We start from the raw sequence: 13,753 nt of genomic DNA, 5'->3' as shown, positions 1-13,753 counted from the left end.
CGATTCTCCCTGGAATGTCTTAGAAACTCATATATTTCTGGTGACACAGGCAACACTCATTCTGCCCACCCCCTAGTGATGTAGGCAGGGACAGGTCTTAATAATATTCCCCACCCCTGCTACACAACAGAATGGACCGCGCCAGGTATGCAGGTAAATTGTGCACACTAACAAATATGTTCTACAAAAAGAATACGCAGAACAAAAAAAGACTAATGGGCTATTATTATTATTATCATCCTCCTCCTTTACTTATATGGCCCCACAAGGGGCCTGCAGCGCATATAACAGAAACAATATGAACAAAACCAGAAATACAAAGACTTTCATTGCAAAACACTCAGTGACAAAACTAGAAATGTTCTGCCCCCCCCCTCCCCTCCCCCCTCCATACATTAATTATAATTTATTTAAACCAACATGCTTGTTGTAGTTTTTACATGTTCGTGCCAGGGGTTTCTTGCTTGTTCCCAGGGGTTCCTTGCTTGTCCCCAGGGGTTACATGCTCATTGACAGGAGTTACATGTTCATTGCCAGGGAGTACATGCTCGTTGCCAGGGGGTTACTTGCTTGTTGCCAGGGGGTACCGTGATGCCATTATACCTATGCCGCACACCCTGATGCCATTATACATATGCTGTACACCCTGATGCCATTATACCCATGCCACACACCCTGATGCCATTATACATATGCCACACACCCTGATGCCATTATACATATGCCGGACACCCTGATGCCATTATACATATGCCGCACACCGTGATACCATTATACATATGCCACACACCTTGATGGCATTATACATATGCCGCACACCGTGATGCCTATTATACATATGCTGCATACCGTAATGACCATCATACATATGCCACACACCATAATGCCCATCATACATATGCCACACACCATGATGCCCATTATACATATGCCGCATACCATAATGCCCATCAAACATATGCCACACACCGTGATGCCCATTATACATATGCCGCACACCGTAATGCCCATTATACATATGCCACACACCATAATGCCCATCATACATATGCCACACACCGTGATGCCCATTATACATATGCCGCACACCGTAATGCCCATCATACATATGCCGCACACCGTAATGCCCATCAAACATATGCCACACACCGTGATGCCCATTATACATATGCCACACACCGTGATGCCCATTATACATATGCCACACACCATGATGCCCTGCTTCTGAGGGTCGAGAGAAGAACAGAATCCAGCAAAATTCTGTTATGCGGTGGGAGGGGGGTCTATATGCTTATAAGGGGGGGGATCTCTTCACAAGTGTAAAGATCCCGGCGTGCGTTCTGGGCTAAACTAGCATCCATCGTATCGCATGCCTAATGCATGCAATGCAATGCGATAAAAAGACAGTACAAAAAGTATGTGTAGCACATACTTTTTGTACTGTGCGATGAGGTGCCGCGGAATGGGCATCTCATCGTATAGCATCGCACCACCGGGATCGGTGCGTGTATGGGCACCTTTAGTTGCTGCCTGTGATGGAGTTTTGTGCCCCTTTAAAAAATATATATATATACACACACATAAGGGGGGCATAAAACTTCATCACATGCAGCAACTTATAAGCACTTACACTTGTGAAGAGACCCCATCACACACACCCCCCTCCACATAATAACAGCAAAAAGAACCCCCCTCCCACATGCAGTACATATACATATATATTAAACCCAGATATATAATTTTTTTTTTTAAACAGAGGCCAAATCCCAATCCCAAAGAAAAAGATGACAGTCCCTTACACTTTATGCTGCTTCCGCCTTCCCCCTCTTCAGCTGCTCAGCGTCCCACCCACGCTGCAGCCGCTAGCAATTCTCTGTAGACGCTTAGTCTTAGTGGCCAGGTGCGCGGTGACGTCACCCGCGATCGATTTTCTGGCCACCTCTGCATAAGAGCCGCGGGAGGAGCTGCGCATGCGCAGCAGCCCTCCCGCGGCCATCTTTAAATCTCTCAGTGCCGCAGACAGCCGCGGCCATATTTGTTGTGGCATGTGATGCCGCGGCCGCTAAACGCTGTAGTCGTGTGGTCCGCGGCACAGCCAGGGAGGCGAGCGGTCTGTTCTGGTCACTTATGGACCGGCCCACTGGGATATTACCCGGTTTCCCGGTGGGCCAATCCGCCCCTGGATTCCCCTTACAAAATTGGGAATGTACAGCAAATAGCGATCCAGATGCAAAACATGAACCATTGAACAATCGGTACTTATGTAGTATCTGGGCTGCCGATTTTGAAATCGGGTCCATCGCATCGCATACGACCATATCGCATGCGATGCGATGGACCCGATTTTTCCATAGGATTCAATGTTAAAATGGACTGAGTCCATTTTAACATGGAATTCAATGGGAAAAGGGGTACTTTTCATACCCCTACTATCCAAGTGGGCATGGAGTTGGATATAAACCTGTGGCGAGCGTAGCGAGCCACCGAGCCCGAAGCGTGGCGAGCCCCGCGAGGGGACACAGAATACCGTTCGCTCGCCACGCTTCGGGCTTGGTGGCTCGCTACGCTCGCCACAGGTTTATATCCAACTCCATGCACACTTAGATAGTAGGGGTATGAAAAGGACCCCTTTTTCCCATTGAATTCCATGTTAAAATGGACTCAGTCCATTTTAACATTGAATCCTATGGAAAAATCAGGTCATCGCATCGCATGCGATATGGTTGCATGCGATGCGATACAATATCGCATCGCACTGATTGTATGCCTTAAGTTAAGGCATACAATCAAAAAATCGGCAGCCCAGATACTACATAAGTACCGAACAATCTTTTCCATCTGCGCCAGGCTAGGGCTTCCACTAATCTGCACAAGAACCAAGCTGGAAGCGGTCATCACTGACATCAGAGACCCACCCAAAGAACGCCTGGCCACTGCACACCAGAAAACGCCTGCCAATCATGTCCTGCCCGGTCAATCAAATTTGGCTACTCTTTATTCAATGCAAACGCTGCACACGCTCAGTCATTCCATAATCGCTCAGTTTGTGAATTCTCTGGTTGGTGCTCCATGATGACATAGGCTCCAGATCCGTAGTTCACACAAAACTATGAGTCATGAGCATTTCGGTCCTGATGTCACTTGTGGTTGATTGGGTTTAATGGGCCTATTCACGGAGACTCCTGTCTACAGTGTTCCATTCACAGACCACTCTGCCGATGAGTCTCTTATTCATTTCCATTTGGCAAATGTTTTGTAAAGCGAAAATATTTTTCATTTGATGGACCCTTATAGGCCTTTAAGGGTCCACTTAAGGGAATCTGTTTATTGTGTTGTATTCAGAAAGTCATAAGCTTTCCAACCATATATCACAATGCATGAAAACAACAGATATAGCATGGATCCTATTGACAGCACCCTTAAGGGTTTGTCTGATTAAACATGTTAATCATCATCACCACCACAGTGTAATACTGATTTTCGCAGTTTCTTTTTTTTTTTTTTATCCATGTAACATTTTTTAACCCATGTAGCGGTCCTGACACATAGTAGCTGCCATTGCTTATTTAATGGGGCATACACACGGGGCAATTTTAGCCCATTTTCTAAGCAATCTGTCTAGATCCCTTAGAAATTAAGCTCGGGATCACTCCATGTCCATGCCCCCAAAACATTGCCACCGGTGTGTGGTCCTGCGCGTCGCCATTGCCCGTTCAGATCTTGACCACATGCAGTCAAGCTCTAGTTAGATCGCGCTCCAGGTGCATGGAGAATCTGAAGTTAGCACAGATCGCTCAGCACACATCGTTCTATATGGTGTGTATACAGGGCCCTGGCGGGGGCGACCCGGCGCTCACACACTCCACGGGTGATGCGGCCGTCGCCACCGCTGCGCTCCATGGGAGGGGGGGATGGGTGATGCAGCTGCTGCCACTGCGCTCCACGGGGGGTGGCGGTGGGGGGAGAGTTGTGGCGGGAGATGCCGCGGGGGGGGGGGGGGGGGGGCTTAGAGATGTGGCTCCATGTGGGCTTCAGGAGCGTTGCTGCGGGCTCTACCCCCGCCGCTGACAATGACCAGCACGGGGGACAGGCTCCAGGGGGGACGGGCTCCAGGAGGGTTGCGGCTCAATCACTCACCTGCTCCCAGCTCCTTCTTTCTTCCTGCCCTTTGCCGCTGCTGCTGTTTTTTCTGCTGCTCAATACCGCCCTCCAGTGGCCGGCGCCCTGTGTGTATAAGGCGGTGTGCTAAGCAATTCTGTACTAACTACATCCGCCCATGTGTACGGGGCTTAACACTCTATAACACTTTGCTTGCTCTCCCTCACTAGTGTGCTGCCTTCGGGTGGTTTGGTTGGGCTGGCTTAGGGGTCTCCCACACCCTAGATTTGAACCCTTAGAATGTTAGGGACCTATATGATTGAGGTTAACCAGACATGGCGGGTAAGCCCATAACCTTGACCAAAATGATGACAAAACCTCTATTTCACTGCAAAATGTATAACAATTCTAATAAGTTATGCCTCAGTAGTGCATTCTTTCTCTTTGTGTGAAATACAGAAACCCCAACCTAACGGAGGCCTTTTCCTGCTCATTCGCTAGTGGGGAGAATGCTACAATCTTTTAACCCAATAATACCTGCGTTATTACCAGGGAGTGAGTCCCTTTGCAATCTATTTGGAAGGAGAACCAGAGAAAGTATGCCAATAAATCTTCCAGGCGGTCGTCAACGCCAGCAGGAGAAAACCGCTAGAAAATCAGTTATCACTGCAATCTATCATAAATGAGTAACCCGTATCCCGTTTATAGCATAGGAACTAGGAAGATGGGAAATCTGGATTTCCACCTGCTCAAATGTAGAAATGGGAAGACTTGGAATATAAGCACCTAACATAATAAACACAAGCTTTATTCCAATGGAGAGAGCGGTGATAAATGTAAGTTGTCATGAGCAGGGCCCTCTTCCCTCATGTGGTTTTCCTTCTCTTACTTAAACTAGTGTTCCCGCTAGGCTGTTTTAGTGGGGTGCTGCATCCTGCCCGATTTTTAAAGGGCAAAATGTGCCCTGCCCCTCTAGCAGCGCCCTGCTAAAACAGCCTGCCCCCGACCCCACCGGTGTGACCGGGGAAGCCCAGCGCCGCCGTAGATGGCAATGCCTGGCGCTTTCACGGCAGTGCAGAGCCTTCAGTGGGGCCAGGCCCGCCCCCTTCAGAGATGTTGGCAGGGATCAGCCACAACAGTGACGTCGGTGGGCCCAGTCCGCCCCCCTTGCGCTGCCCTGTGCAGTGGCCCATTGTAGGCCTAATGCTTCAGTCGGCCTTCCGACCCTCTCAAACTATTTCATGTTTCTGCCTAAGCCCTGTTGACTTTTAGTGGTCGACGTAATGCATGTCAACCTTTACAATGTCAACCTAGCGACCGTATCCAGATGCAGCTATGGTTATGTCCTCTGTACTTGTCCACTATTGTATTCCACTGTGAGTCACTGTTTTGCTTATTGGTTTATGTACTCTCTGTAATTGGGCGCTGTGGATCCCTTGTAGCGCCATATAATTAAAGCATAATAATAATAATAATAATAATAATGGTGAAGTTTTGCTGCTGACATGTTTGCTTTGCTTCTTTTACAGTCATGGCAAATTCTGCTTTGGAGTTTAAGCCTCGCCCGTAAGGGCTTCCTTAGATTAGTGCCAGTGGTTACTGTATTCTGGATGTCAGGTGCACAGCAAGCAGTGATGTGATGCAGACAGAAAGCTTGATCAGCACAGAGATAAGCTGCAGGCTGCAGGTATTCACCTTGTACAGATTAGCACAGAAATAGCCAAAGTACAAGAAGAAGAATTTGTCTTGCAGAATGGGATTACCGGAATGAGTCGTCAGGGAGAGTAGAAGACATTTAAATGAGGTTTTTTTTACGGTGGGCACACACCATTAGATTTTTCTGCCAGCTCAGAGGGGGTGTAGTCTTATCCCCCCCCCCCCTCCCCTCCCAGTTCCTTTACGTGGTACAGGTTTTGCACCTTCTAGTTGGTGCAATGATGCATTCAGCCTCCACAATGCCAGCAAAAGCGATGCAAAAATAGCCAGGAAAATGGCCACCACGCCATTTTACCAGAGATCCGTGCATGTGCAGTAGTGCTCTAGTGCTCATACACTACTACACACTGCTGCTCCCAGCAGAGAGTATGGGGCACGGACGGAGGAGGCTGCATATGGGGCTCTGCCTCTCTTAAAATGCTCCTGACCAGTTTGCTAACCGGATCCCCCCATGGGTAGATATCAGATTCCCTCTAACCAAATAAATGTTATATACTATATAATACACTGATTATCCTACTTCAATAAATAAGACCTGACAGCAAATAAATAACAATAATCCTTTTGAATCCCCTTCCCAAGGATAATAATTTCAGGTCTTCTGATTTGTCGTGTGTAACAATCCTTACCAATCATACCCTGACAGTGTGTGCACAACAAGTACTGGTGTAGTATAGGGATTGGCACCCCAGCCCAATAGAGGTAGAAGTACTGGCCATCATCCCTGCCAGATATCATGCTTGATTGGCACGACAAGTACAGAGCAGGATGTTATTTCAAATCCCTAAACAAAATAAGGTCAGGGTGACCCTGAGCCGGACCCCTTTCAGGTGGGTGACTAGGATATTGGATATATGCGGAATAGTATACAGCACTTCGTAGAACAGTTAGATTAACCCATTCAGAAAAGGATGTGCTTTATATGCATTGGCCAGACCAAGAGAATGCATAAATTGCTATGCTCTCTCTATATCATAGGACCAGATGTATCAAGCTTCAAAAGTGATAAAATTGAGAGTGATAAACAACCAGCCAATCAGCTCCTACCTGCCATGTCACTGGCTGGGTTTGAAAAATAACAGGGAGGAGCTGATTGGCTGGCTGTTTATCACTCTCCATTTTATCACTTTTTGAAGCTTGATACATCTGGCCCTATATATAGTAACAGGTTCACCGTTCAGATAGGCCACAGCAGTTAGTTTTCAGCATTTGTGCATGTATTTAATGATATACAAGCCACAAATCCACTTCACAGCAAACAAGGCTTCATATAGGCAATCAAATAAAGATACTTCTCGATGCACACGGTACCTCAGTGCCTCCGGCACTAACAGTTCAAGTCCCTGGCGCTACTGGCCTACTAACTGGCCCCTATCAGGCATCAGCACAATGAACACCAATTTAGTAAGGTTTTTATCCCTTCCACCAGGGATGTAACTAGAACTTCGTGGTCCCTGCGTTATTGTCCCCGGGCTCATAGCTGCCTGTGTAAGCAAACACCCACCGGAGAGGCCCAATACACCCAGCTTCTATTGCCGGGATCTATACCACAGGGAAGGCTCCGTGGCACCAGGGTCAGAGGAGAAGACTGCCTGGGAGATCTTGAAGGCAGTGTCTTCTACTGTGAGGCGGTCTACACTGCAGCTGCCTTTGTGCTCGGTCCCCACCTCTTTCCCTACCAGGCAGGAAGAAAAACTGCCAGCCTATACTTGGTGCTGCAGTGGCTGCACCTGAGTAGTAATTAAATACATATTAATAATTAAAAGGACGCAGGGGATTGCCTGCTGGGACCTTGGGCGCCCCGGGTGGCCGGAGCCCCATAGCAGTTGCATCTCCTGCACCCTCTATAGTTATACCACTGCCTTCTACTGCCTAGTTCCTACCTGTGGTGGTGCAAGTCTGAAAACCTTGACCAGAGCCGTATGCTTGAGAGCCCCCCCCCCCCCCCCCCAAGCACACCTTAGAGACCCATTCTTGGCTTTACAGTGAACCAGGTTCTGTTACCTTTCTGCAAAGCACTCTCTCTGATATATATACACAATTGGGCCCTTATTCTGATCGCTTCGGTTCACCGGATGTCAGCTGCCCACCCAGTTCCTGTCGAGGGGCACACAAATCCAAATGACCTGAGTCACTTAGATATGTGTGTACCTTCCACATCATTCGATGGCGATCATCGAATGATGTGGGTGTTTCCTCATGGTCTGTGAATGGATGTTTATGTTAAACATCCATTCACAGACACGCGGGTGAACCCGCCGTACAAGGGAAGGGGGCGGACTGGCGAGCGGCATCTGGGAATGCACAAGGCTGCGAATGTAGCAGCCTTGCGAGTCAACCAGAATAAGGACCTTTATTTCTGATAAGGCTGTGGCCCCTGAAACAAGTATTATTAGCAATACCTTGTACTTCGAACTGTGCGGAGTTTGTATATTCTCCCCGTGTTTGCGTGGGTTTCCTCCGGGTACTCCGGTTTCCTCCCACAATCCAAAAATATACTGGTAAACTAATTGGCTCCCAACAAATTAACCCTAGAATGTCTGTGTGTGCGTGTACATGTGGTAGGTAATATAGATTGTAAGCTCCACTGGGCAGGGACTGATGTGAATGTTCCAATATTCTCTGTAAAGCGCTGTGGAATATGTGTGCGCGGTACTCTTTACCTAGAAGGGCGCCCGTCGTGGTGATCGCGGGTACATTTATGTCTGGCCGCGACGCGACCGACGCGATGCCCGCGATTTCCCATTGAAACCCATGTTAAACATGGAAATCGCGTCGGTCGCGTCGCGGCCGGCCATAAATGTACCCGCGATGCCCGCGACGCGATGCACCCGATTTCCCATAGGAATCAATGTTAAATGGCCCGACCGACGCGATTTTACTGTTAAATGCCTCAATGGACCCGATGTGGGCATAGGAAACAATGTTAAATGGGCCACAGAGGCCAAATAGGCAACCTTGACTGGGAAATGGCCCCCCCAATTGTTACCGCCACCCCACGATCAACGTCAACCCGAAGCGTGGCGAGCGCAGCGAGCCCGCGAGGGGCGGCGGTACGCGTCCTCCGACCTTTTCATGCCCTACTATCCACGTCGGCGTGGAGTTGAGAATAGAATAGTGTGGCGAGCGCAGCGAGCCACCGAGCCCGAAGCGTGGCGAGCGCAGCGAGCCCCGCGAGGGGACGCGGATACCTTCACAGGTAAACGCGTCCCCTCGCGGGCTTCACAGGTGTCCGTGGCCACGCGGACACCTGTGAAGTCCACGAAGGGACGCGTTTACCTGTGAAGGTATGCTCGCTGCGCTCGCCACGCTTCGGGCTCGGTGGCTCGCTGCGCTCGCCACACTATTCTATTCTCAACTCCACGCCGACGTGGATAGTAGGGCATGAAAAGGTCGGAGGACGCGTACCGCCGCCCCTCGCGGGCTCGCTGCGCTCGCCACGCTTCGGGTTGGCGTGGATCGTGGGGTGGCGTTCAAAATTTGGGGGGACATTTAAGGGTTAATTGTGCCTATTTGGGCTCTGTAGCCCATTTAACATTGATTCCTATGGCCAAATCGCGGGCATTGAGGCATTTTACATGAAAATCGCGGTCAATCAGCCTTTTTAACATTGTTCCCTATGGGAAAATCGCGGTCATCGCGGCCAGCAGATTTTTATGTACCCGCGATTTACCCGCGATGACCGCGATTTTTTACCCCCGACGCCCGCGATTCCAATCGCTGGCGCCCTTCTAGGTAAAGAGTACCGTGTGCGCTATATAAGAAACTGGTAATAAATAATAAAAAATACTGCTGACCTGTGCTGCAAATCGTGTTGTTTGCGTAATTTCACCGTTTTATCCCAGGGTTGCCGACTTTAATATTCTCCTCTCCGGGAGAAGCCCGGAGAGGAGAGTTTCAGCAGCTGCTCGGGGGTGGGGCTTGAGCGTGATGTCGCTAAGCCCCGCCCCATGATGTTAAACAGGGGAATTTGCGAATCTCCGTGGAGGGGGCGGGGCTAAAATGACACAATTTTGCCATTTTAGCTCCGCCTACTCCTCTGGGACCCGCGGATTGCAGCATTTAAATGCCACGATCGGGGGCCGGGGGGGACCCAATTTTCGGGAGACTCCCGGCCATTCCGGGAGGGTAGGCAACCCTGTTTTATCCTTGTTATCAGGACCACTGCATTTATTACATACTAGAAGTTCCCTGAATTATAAAATGCCCCCCGCACATCATGCCTTACGGGCTTTAGTCCCAGTAAACACTTCCAAAACTAGGAAATCAAACTGGAGAACACAGGCTCTGTGCTGTATCACCAGACACCTGAGAAATAATTACCAGCACAGAATTGTTTCTCTGCCTCTAATGTCAGGAATTGGAGGCAGGGGGTATCGGATCGGCAGAACATTCATGTTGGGGAGAACGTGAAAAAGAAACAAATCTAGGGCGATTAGACAGAGCTGAGAGGAGAAAATAATTATCCAGAGATAGAGAGAAGCTACGAAGACTTATAATGAGGTTTCACTGATCGACAAGAGAGAGAGAACGCTACAGAGGGAGAAAAAAAGATAATTGCTTGATAGATTCTATTACTTTTTTAGAAACAGAGATGGTAAATGATGGCTAAGTGTATTTAATTAGAGAGGGGGTGTCTGCTGGCTGCCAGATCCTCAGAAGCAGTCAGAGTGCAGGTGTGAGGGAGAACAGTAACACTGTGTGCATGAGGGGGTAGGGATGTTCCCTATTGTGGCAGAGGCAGCAGTGAGAACCTGGCATTACCGGGCCTAGCGAGGACTGCCCATCCCGTACAGTAATTATCACGTAAATCATCCCTTTAATTACTGAAACATGTAACCTAGAGGGTGATTCAGACCCGTTTGCTAGGCTGCGTGTATTTTTGCTGCAAAGAGAGCAGATAAACGCTGCCCGGCGTAACGCTCGCCCCCTACCACACGAATCTCCTCGCTAAGATGCGAGGGGATATGTAAGTCAGCGCGTGCGGTCGCTGACCATCAAATGTTTTTTTTCTCCATACATGGATAGAAGTCTGTATTTACTTTTATCCTAGACGGAGATCGCCGAAAAGGGGGCGGGCAAAAAGCCTGCATTACCACGGGAATGAACAGCATTTTTATGGGGACGCAGGGGCGTGAATTGTAATAGGATGAGAGATTCGGTAAGAAATCTCCAGGTTTTTTAAAGCGGCAATCATTTACAGAGCAAAAAAAAAAATCAAACTGGTTTTGCAGTGTAAATGATTGCCGCTTTAAAAAACCTGGAGAATTGGTAACAAATCTCTCACTCTGATTCATCATCCAATTAAATTCTACCCTTGGTGTTCCCCTGCTCCTGCCCCCTGCAGCTTAGCTGAAGCCGTTCGCTCCTGGGGTTTGCAGTGCACATGCGCAACCCCCCCCCATCCCCCCCCCATTTGCAGCTCACTCACCGTTGAATGATTTTTATAGTCAGTGCAGTCTGTGCGTAACCCAGAACCTACTCTGCCTGTGCCATAGTCTGATTGAGGCCAGAGCTGAAGTCACACATCTTCTCTGATAGTGCCTGGGCACGCCTGCATTTCCCCTGCCATGGCAATGGTTGACACATAAAAAGGTTGACATGAGTTTTTCATGTTTTTGCTATTTTCTTTGGATGTTTCCTGCTTACCACACAGGTGTACAACAATTGGGAACAGTAAGGTGTGAGGGAACACGCTACACTAACAGACGGCCCACGTCAATAGTTGACATTGACAGAACAAAACTTGAATAAGGCATGTTGTCCCTTTTCATGTGTCGACCATTTCACATGTTGTCATATTGCCTGTGTCGAACTTTTGTCTATGCCATCCTAGTACATACGTCAACCTTTTTTCCATGTCGACCATGTGCCAGTCAACCATTCATGGTTGACTCATTGACTGTGGACGTTATGATCCACAAACCCATAATAACACCTTGTTGGTACACGCCTGGTTTGAGACTGTAGGGGGTGAGGGGTCAGAAGACAGCTCAGCGCCTGGTTCAAGACCTTCTCTAGGGAGGGAGAGTTTCTTCTATGGCATTTGATGCGTGTTCGCCATACACACTGCCCGCGCAGATGAGCTGTCAATCAAAGCCAGCATGATATGTCTGGTACACACTAGCCAATGGTTCATCGATATATCTGCCGTTCAATCGACACAAGGAAAAGGTTGACTTGTGCCAAATTTTTTTCATGTTTACCTTTGGCTTTTTTTTACCATTTTTCAATGCTGCCTTTTTGTACATGTTGACCAAATGACTGTCAATTTAGACATTGTCTATGACGTATAATACACCCAAGTGTGGTGTAGGAATAAAGGAGAGAGAGAGAGAGAGAGAAAGAAAGAAAGAAAAGGTGATGATCAGTAATAAGGGAAGGCAATTTAGTGCAATCCGAGATGTCAAAAGGGTGGAAAGTGATGAAGTCAACACTAATGACCAAGGGAGTAGTCTATTGCAGGGGTAGCCAACTCCAGTCCTCGAGAGTTAACAACAGTTCATGTTTTCCATCTCACCTCACAGATACACAGGTGCACTCATTACGGACTGACTCATTTTTAAAAGATCCACAGGTGGAGCTAATTATTTCACTTTCGATTCTGTGAGGAGACCTGGAAAACCTTAACTGTTGGTAGCTCTCGAGGACTGGAGTTGGCTACCCCTGGTCTATTGAGTAAGGTCCGGAAGAAAATAAGTAAAGTTTAGTAGCAACAGAATCCTTGTGATTAGCAATGGGGATATTAAAGTTTTCCTAGACGACAGAGAGGGGAAGTCTAAAGAGAGAAAGTGGCAGAATAATCGTGGAAGGTGGGTTTGGAACCGGATGACCATAGTTGAGTGTAACCTGAATGTGGACAAGTTGGAAGAGGTGATGGACTTTTGAAGATGAGAAACAGTGATGGACTCCCAAGGAATAATGTAAAAGGTGCCCTGGAAAATTCCTACACTATCTTGCCGGTGCCCATGGCAGGAGGTGTAGGAATAGAGCGAGCAGTGGTACAAGTGATATCAGATGGGATATTCAAGTCTCAGTGACATCAAGCGGGTTGAAGGAGTTTGAGATGAAGTGGTCATGAACATAGACCAGTTTGTGCCACAGAGGTCTGGTGTTCCACAGAGCACAAGAGATGGGAGGAGAATGATACTTGGAGAATAGGATAAGATTGGATGATGGGGGGGGGGGGGGGGGGGGGGGGGGGGGGGGGGGGGGTGGTGTCAAAGGGGGAGAAAGGTGTGGACAAGTGAGGAGAAGAGGAAAGAAGATGAGGGCAAAGGGGCAAGGGAGGAATGATGGGTGGGATTAGATTAAGTGAAGATGGCAAGCAGAAAACAGCAGGAAGCATGAGGGGAGATTGGAAAGTGGAGATTCAGAGGTGTGAATGAAGGTAGGAATAGAGGAAGAGAAGAAAGGCAAAGGTCCATCCCAAGTCACGATGGCTGGGTCAATATAAGGGGATGCAGTTGAAATCCCGGCGGTTGGAATCCCGGCGGTTGAAATGCCGGCACTTTGTCCCTCTGTGGGTGTCCACGACACCCATAGAGGGAGAATAAATTAGTGTGCTGAGCATAGCGAGGAACCGGGCCCGCAAGGGGGGGCGATCCACGTCCCCCCCTTGTCGGGATTTTGACCACCGGGATTTCATACCAATCCCACTATAAGGGCCCATATAGTTGTAGAGACAAGCAAAACAAACAAGGTGAGAAAGTGACAACAGGATGGAAGAGAAGAGCAAGAGGATAAGGTGAGAAAAGAGTGAGTGGGACAGGACCAATACTGCCGAGCAAAGGCAAATCACAGTTGATTAAACATTGCAATGTAGTTAAATTAATCAGGGAGCTACGTTAAGTTAATCAAGCAAATCACAGTTAATAAATAAAGGGAAATACAGTTAAATAATCAGAAGAGTACAGTTAGTAAGGTACAGTAAATCAGA

The 13,753-nt window shown here is 48.3% G+C and overlaps 1 protein-coding gene across 4 annotated transcripts in view; it reads right to left on the bottom strand.

Moving 5' to 3' along the window:
- The window catches only part of LOC146046400 (serine/threonine-protein kinase Nek11-like), a 243,622-nt gene that overhangs the window by 88,609 nt on the left and 141,260 nt on the right, over window positions 1-13,753 (bottom strand). The gene's annotated exons all lie outside the window — the stretch shown is intronic.

Source organism: Crinia signifera, chromosome 11 (assembly GCF_055691185.1).
Source record: "Crinia signifera chromosome 11, ASM5569118v1, whole genome shotgun sequence".
NCBI classification, from domain to species: domain Eukaryota; kingdom Metazoa; phylum Chordata; class Amphibia; order Anura; family Myobatrachidae; genus Crinia; species Crinia signifera.
The sequence above is the reverse complement of the archived record's forward strand: the minus strand, read 5'-3'. Positions and strand labels throughout refer to the sequence as shown.